Source organism: Aptenodytes forsteri, unplaced genomic scaffold (genome assembly GCF_000699145.1).
Source record: "Aptenodytes forsteri isolate BGI_AS27 unplaced genomic scaffold, ASM69914v1 Scaffold206, whole genome shotgun sequence".
Lineage (NCBI taxonomy): Eukaryota > Metazoa > Chordata > Aves > Sphenisciformes > Spheniscidae > Aptenodytes > Aptenodytes forsteri.
In genome coordinates, this window is record NW_008794544.1 from 1320291 (window position 1) to 1328522 (window position 8232).

Consider the following 8232-nt stretch of genomic DNA (forward strand, 5'->3'; position numbering starts at 1 on the left):
GGGGGCGATTCTGGCCTGTCTGCCCCGGCAGGGCCGCCCCTGCAGTGCCTCCTCGCGGGCCTGCTGCCGCCTTCCTTGGCCGGTGTAGGCGGCGTGCTTCCCCACCGGCTTCGCTTTACCTTCTTGAACGCCGGCTCCGTGCACAGCCCTTCTGCCTGCCTACCTGGCTGCTTTCGCGTGTTTATCTCTCTTCTCACCCCTTCAACCTGTGTACTAAATATCCTGCAGGACGGTTCTTATGCTTTTCTTTTAACGTACTCCTGCAAAAATCTAATATAGAAAGTGTACAAATAGTTTTGGGTGTGTAGAATGCAAGGTACAGCTCTGTGGGTAAAACTGTATGCTGGCTTTTGCAGGCAGGGAGGATGTGGAAAATCTTTAATTAAAACAATTTTAGCAGGTCAGACCAAAGACCTGTTGGGCTAGTACTCTAGAGATTTATAGTGGTAATATGAAGGCTGGTATGAATGAAACACGTGTGGAAATGCATGTGTGTGAGGCAGTCAAAAGAAACAGCAGGGCAGGGTTGAAAGAATAGTGTATGTTAACGTGGAAAACCAGAGAACAAGAAGTCTTATGAGGAGCGGCTGAGGGGACTGGGGTTGTTTAGCCTGGAGAAGAGGAGGCTGAGGGGAGACCTCATCACTCTTTACAACTACCTGAAAGGAGGTTGTAGCGAGGTGGGTGTCGGTCTCTCCTCCCAAGTAACAAGCGATAGGACAAGAGGAAATGGCCTCAAGTTGCGCCAGGGGAGGTTTAGATTGGGTATTAGGAAGAATTTCTTCACCGAAAGGGTTGTCAAGCATTGGAAGAGGCTGCCCAGGGAAGTGGTTGAGTCCCCATCCCTGGAGGTATTTAAAAGGTTTGTAGACGTGGTGCTTAAGGACATGGTTTAGTGGTGGACTTGGATGATTCTATGATTTTATGATGCTGTTCTCGGGAGTAAAATTGAGGATCATGATGTTCTTGTGAAGGCCTGCACTCTGATAAGCCTGGAGTACAGGTGATTTGTCAAGAGCAGGCCCTACTTCCAAACAACAGGAGGAGGGCAACAGGCTTGTATCATATCTTATATGCCATTTGTTTTCCTGTTACTCCACCATGAAAACAAATGTGAAGAGATAGATAGTGAGCAGTAATCTGCTATTTGTTGAGGCTGTGGTAGGTGAGATTCTGGAGCACAGGACCACGCTGTAAACAACTGTTGACTCCTGAAGGGTGTAAAAGATTTGTCCAAAACCTAGTTCATCACTGCCAAACAGGAAGAATCTCAAAGATGTGGTGAGGCCTTGATAGCGGGCATCCTTCGTCCTTGGTGTTGCACCCAAATGGTCCTGCCCAGCCCACTTTGTTGTTGTGAGTCTGTGGGTATGAGAATGTGAGTGAATGAAACTTGTGAAAGAATGAGTGTGAGTGGGTAAAATGCATGTAGAACTTTTGTAAAAAAAGTCACCTTCTGTGGCTGTTGCATTGATTTTTGTCATGCTGATTTTCCACATTATCTGTTGTGACAGTGGCCGTTAACAGGCATCTCGGGAATCACAGAAAAAAGCAGTGCATGTGTACTAATGTATCCTGGAATATTTCTTCCAGGCTGAAAAACCCTGACCTCTGTTTTTTACTAAGGTGGAAGTGATTCCGTGCTGCTCTTCATCCTTGTCACTCTTCTTTTTCTAACTCTTCCAGTTCTGTTTGACCACATCAGGGGCTGGGATTACTTGGAGTGTGCCCGGTAGGATATGGAGATTAATGCTGTGAATTAATATTGCAGGACTGGTTTAGTACTGGGAGTGTAGAACTAGAAATGTCTCAGTCACTGAATCCCGTACCTGACATGCCAAATTACTATGTAATCTGTAACACTGTTTTCCGTTGAATATCCACACTGACGGGGCTGGCTGTGCTAGGATCGAAGGTCTGTCTAACCCAGGGTGCTGGCTCAGGTGGTGTCCAAGGGGGTGTCCACAGAAGGGTTTGGGAAGAGATCCAGTTGATCTAGCTGTAGAAGATACTGAATGCTACTTTGGGGATTTTGGGGGTTGATTTTTTTTTTCTCCTTTCTGTTGAAGTGAGAAGCTAGGAACATGTCCTTTTCTGTTTCTGTCTATAAATAAATTGTCATCGAGCCTTTAAAGGTTCTGAACTAACTCTAATGTTATATAGTATTCACAACATCCTGTCCAAATGGAATTACATTTACAAATATAAATAATACAATACAGAAATCAAACTGGGAACGTAAAATGAAGAGCTGGACTACAACTCTGGATTTCTCTATGCTCTGCTGAACTACTTTCTCACTTGAACAAGAGGAAAACCAGTAGCTTGCTTTGCAGTGACACAGTGGTGTTAAAAGCATAACAATGAGATGAAGTAAGATTTGCATGAGTCTACTTTCATGCTGTTCTTAGCCCAGTTAGCAAAGCGCTCGGTGAGCCCAAGCGTGGTTGATGATTATTCACTGTTTGCTCTTTTAAGAGTGTGCAGAAGAGGGAGTGGGTTTTGCTGAGAATGAGTTAGCAGTGGAAGGTGGCATACTGAAACCAGAGGAAAATTAAAGGGGTCTGACTTGCAGTGTAATCTGTTGGTTCTGTGTAGTTTTCCTGAAATCACTTTTTCACCAACTTGAACTGATTTTTGATTGCTAGGAAGTGTGTTATTTGGTAAATAAACTTTCCACAGCTGGGAGCAACCCTAATGCTAATGTGGCATAAAGCTGGGTAATACTTGTGGGAGGATGTACTGGATGCTGCTGGAAAAACTCAAAGCATTAGAAGACCTCTTGAGAAAATCCTTCTAAGGGGAGCAACACGCCCTCCTCAGGAGAGGGTGCGGTGGCTCTAGCTGCAGTCCCTTTCTGGGGTGCCATGCATCTGCAGGATCTGCTCTTTTAAGCAGGAGGAATGTGCTCTTGCTCATCCCTTACCTGAGCTGCAGCCAGAGGAAAGCTTGTCTTCCTTATCTCTGCTGGCAAGGAGACAGATGGGAAGCGCTGCCTGGCTTTTGGTGTACTTACACCCTGTAAGAGCACAGAGATGTTATATGGCTCCTTAGTGTTTCTGTTTCTTTGCGCGGGAGGGGGAGAGAGGTTTGATGATGTTTCTGTACTGGTTTCCTATGTCAGCTGTTTTTCCCTCATTTTTGGAACCGGATGAATGCTATGATGTTTGGTAGGCAGTGGCTTATTTTAGGTAAATGTTAGGAAACTTGATAAATGGGCGTGTTGACATGCGTTTGTCCAAGATGATTCAAAAAGCATGATGATATTTTTCCTGGGTAGCTTTTTAAGTTTTTTGGGCACAGCAGCAAATGTGTACTGCTGACCTTGCTTCATAGTTGTCTGATGGTGATCTCTGCTGTGTTGGTAATTTTTTAGGGTTTTGTGTTTTATTTTTCACCTTTAGTTTACAGTTCTGTTGTTACTGCTTTGCAAATAGTGAAACTTACAGAGCAGGCACTTAAATGTTGATTAAAATTGTTAGAAAGTTAGCAACTTGGTAAGCAAAATATTCTGATAAACCCACATGATATTTAACTTTGTCTACAGCAGGCAGCTTGCTTACTGCTTTTTCCTTCTGCATTTTTATAATGTCTAAGTTTTTTGCTTTCTAAACTGAACAGAAAAAAGACAAGTTTAAAGTTCTTTTTTTCACTGTGGAATTGCTTAAAGAAAACATTTAGAAGGACAGGAAATGCTTTAGGTGTTACCTTTATTTGCTGATAGAAGCTGCCTGCTTAGCAAAATAGGAAACCTTGCCCTTTAGGAAGGACATGATGATTTTTGTTGATATGGGTAGAGAGGTGGTTTTTGGGCTACGTTCTTAGCTGAAGAAAATGTAAGAATGAAGTAACTAATAGAGAATAAATTGTATATTTTCCTGCACTGTGAACTATAAATAGCCTAAAAATGTTTTAAAAAAAAGTCATGCAGTTTGTCAAATATATTTTTAGGTAGAAATGGGTTATCACTATGATAGCTTTGCCACTGGTCTGCAATATGTGTCACAGTGTGATAAAACTTCTCTGTTGGTACCTTTTCACTTTATAGTAACAGGGTACAAACCATCAGGTGCGTGTCAGAGATCAGTGACATGAGCAGAAACATAGTCTTTGTTCAGAAGCAGAGATTTCCAGCTGTGGGTCCCGCCGAGGCATCTGGGCAGGGATGCTGTGCTCGGATTTAGGTGAACCTCCGTGCCCGGCACAGCAGAGGGCATTGCTTGTTTCTAGATGTCGCAGGAAAAGTAGCATGCTTGAGGAGTTTCCTATATAGTTCCTTAAATAACATATGTGTTTTAAGGGAAAGCATTTATTAAGAAGAAACGTAACTGCCATTCTCTAAAGTTCAGATGGAAGGGACTGGGTTGGTATCAGTACATCATAATAACTAATTTCTGAAATATAGAGATTGGAAATTATTCTTCCAGAAACGTATATATTTTAAAATTTACTTAGTCAGCCACAGGTTCTTTCCTGAAAGGATTCAGAAATTTGAGGCGGGGGTCCGTGTATTTAAGGTTTTTGTTGCTATTTTAAAAAATACTCAATATTCATAAAGCGAAGAAAATAAAAAACATTTTAATAGGTGATATAAAGAGTTGCCTTATCTATTTATGTTTTAGGGGAGAGATTAAAAACTAAAACGCAAAAGTGAGAATTTTAAGGGAATGTATTACACTTCTGTTCTGAAAGCTACGTGGATATCCTGTATAAAGGATGTGTGTATCTCTTGCTTATGCAGTATCTTCGCAACCTCAGTTTAAAATAATGTGTAACAATGGATGTTTTGAAATCAAGCATTTAAAAAAAAATCAGAATTATTTTTAATGTAATTATTGATAGGAAATATTTCTCTCAATCTATCTTCCCACCTAAGTTAACATTTAGAAGATGATTTTACTGAAGTTGCAGTTATTTGAGAACAAAAATACTTATCTGTATTTAGTGCAATTTTCACTTGTAATTTTAATAGTGTAATATTTCTTAGGACACCTATAATCTTTATGTGGATGGAGTGCTTTTCCAGTGTTAATAAATACCTTAAAAACATTTTTAGTTTGATTACAAATGTAACAGCATTTTATGAAACCTATATGCCAAGCACAGAGGTTACTTTTTTAGGTAGATTACCTTCTGGCCAGCATTCAAGTACTGGAAACTGCTGACTAACTGAGAGTGGGACTTGCCAGTTGTGGGATTTATGGGAGCTGGAATGAGTTTTCTTTACCTGGAAGTTTCTCTTGGCTTACTTTGCCAGCTTGTACTGTGTTTGAGAAACTTGGGTTATGTCTGCTCCTGCTATGCTGTGAGCACATCCTGCTGCTTTCAGGTTCGTGCTAAGTAAGGACTGTATCGCAGGCTTCTCAGCATCCTCTCAGCTGGATCTGCTCGAAGTGCTGGTTTGCATTATAGTGGAAATGAGTCTGTTTGTCCTTCTTTTGACCTCTGTGAAGGAGCAGTTCTAGCCTGTGAATGCTCTGGATGAGGCACCAAAACTTGGCTCTTCTGACTTGGGTTTGTCCCAGCTGTGGGCACAGCTGGGTCTGTCGGATGACCTGCTTTGCATGTGACAGAAGTGCTTCCATGATAGGATTTTGTAAAACTCACACAGTGTTGGAGCAACACTCTCTGAAATGAAGTAGACAGGACTTCTAATGTTGTTGTTGGACAGCAGAGGAACGATGCATGCTGCCCCTTTGGAGGACGTAATTACAGTACGGTAAAATTGTACACAGGTGTGATAGGCAGCGGTGACTCTGGAACACAAATTCATGTGGGAAGGCCCTGAGCACCTTGCACAGCTCTGTCCTTGGTTGGCATGAGGAAGACCACAGCGCTGGAGGAGCAGTGGGTTGCAGTTGTCTTCTGGAACTCGCTCCTTCAGATAGCTCTGGGTTGGCGAGTGATTGGTTTGGCATTGCTGGAGGTCTGTGAGTGGTAGGCATATGTGATATGCCTTTGGCTGTCAGAGTGGAATCCCAAAATTCAAACTGTCTTGGGACTACCAGGATCATGGAGAAAAGCAAGTGAATGCCAGGTGACTACTCTTGGCTACATGTGAGATACCTGGAAGAAGGTGCATGGAACCATAATGTAGAGGTTAAATAGGAATTGAAATCCTTCCTAGTGGTTATTGTTATCAGTAGGATATTTACATCCACTGTTGCTGTGGGAGATCCCAGTTACTCTCCTACTATGACTATTGAAACAGCATCCTGTCCTCCAGGAGCCTGGAAAAAAGAGCCTGGAAGGGCAGCGCGGTGATAAATGGAGAAACTGTCAGGCTGAAGGTAAGACAGTGCTGTTGTATGGGATTGCCAGCGTCCCATTTCAGCATGGCAACCCCATACAGCTGTGAGGGCACAGACATGTAGTTGCTCAGAGAAACGATGCAGAGTTCTGTCTAAGCAGTCTAGCTGCACAGGCAGATGCTGGGCTTAAAACACCATGGGCTGTTCTTAGGACTGCGTGTGCTCATCTGGTACGATTTTCTTTTTGACGTAATCCATGCAGTAGGTTCACCCACTTGCCCCGATTGCTGTTCAGAATTGCACTGGAGAGTTAGACGCTTTGGGTGTTCTGCAAGCTGTGAGTTGTGGTGTGGTCACACCAGCAGGTGATCTGGTGGTTGTGTGCTCCTCGGGGTGGCTGGCAGCATGCTAGGTGGATGGGAATCTTACTGTTGAGATAGCTGATCCCAGCTGACTTAGGAACTGGTGCAGGCACGGGGGAGGACTATGTATGAATTGGAGGTAGCTGGGGGGAACGTGAAAAGCCATGGACATACAGGTTCAGGGCATTTTAGGAATTGCCTCTTGGTTCCTGATTTTTTTCATCTCTTTCCATATATTACATAAAATAGTAGAAATATTTAGATAACTATAAATGATCTGAATTTGTTTCCTTTCCTGTTACTGATGAAGAAATTACAGTAAGACTTGGCTCTCCTTTTTTTTCCTTAAAGCAAAACATCAATGAACTTTTGTCTGTACTGTTGTCTTCACCTCTTTGTTTTCATCCGGTCTTTCTTTCCACTTCTCTGAAAGCTTCATTTTCTTAATCTTATATTGATACCATTGCAATGTTCTAATTTTTTGCTATAAAATAATCCTTGAAAGAAAGATATAGATAAATACTTCATGTTTTAAATAATATATAGAAGTTATTTAAATTCAAGAAAAATAAGCAGCTTTATTGTGACCAAATTATGTACTATTTTATGTTATGAAATAAATTCTTAGCTCAGCGTTGTTTAGTAAATGATCCTTCTGGCTAGTCAACAGCATATTTTCAAAGCTGCATTTGAAATTCCTTATGGAAGTCTTGTTTTGCAGTTTCTGCACTGTGTATCCAATCAAAATGTGAAGATAACTGGAAAACCTTCCTTTTACTACAGACACAAAGAAGTTGGTATTGAGTCAACCAGGGCAGCAGCTTGTACACTTATAAGATTTGTTGGGTAAGCCTTGGTGGTTTGGATAGCATTATAGTGTGTTAGCAATATGACTTTGCTGCTTTCTGATATTTTAAATGGGCAATTGATTGATGAAGAAGTTTCAAAAAAGGGTCTAGAAGCAGCTGTAGATGCTTAATTTTCTTGATACAGCTGTGGTGTCCTTCCCCTCCCCAGATGTACTCTGTTGTTTTATGCTATTCCTCCTAAGCACAGTTGTGTAAAGTTGCACGAAAAAAGTATAGTTTTAAATTTTAGTCATGTGTGTCACTGTATATAATACCAAAAAATTCAGACTCAAACAAAACAGAGTATACCTTTGACTTTTCTGATAAGGGGCAGGTATAGCTATAATTGACTGAAAAAATTACCTGTCTTTGGATTTACTATGATAGTGCCGTATTTGTTGTAGGACATACAAGGTTAGTCTGTTAATTGAAAAAATTTACACTTGTTTTATGAACAGTATTGCTACATTTGATTTAGCAGCATCTAGTAAGACATTGGTAACTTACATCATTTTACGAAGTATTCTGAATAGTTATGCTCTTTCATGAGTTTGAAGAACAGTTCATGTACTGCATCTCGATGATAAGTCTAAGAAATATCCATCTTCAGATATAAAAAAGCTGCAGAAAACCTTAAGAAAATAAACAGATTTCTAGACAACAAAGAAGTTTTGATATTAAAAGTGCAATTCAGGAAAACCTGTTGAATATTATGCACAGCGTACAAATCCTGTTCCTGTGATCTTTTTTCTTTTTTTTTTTTTTTTGAGA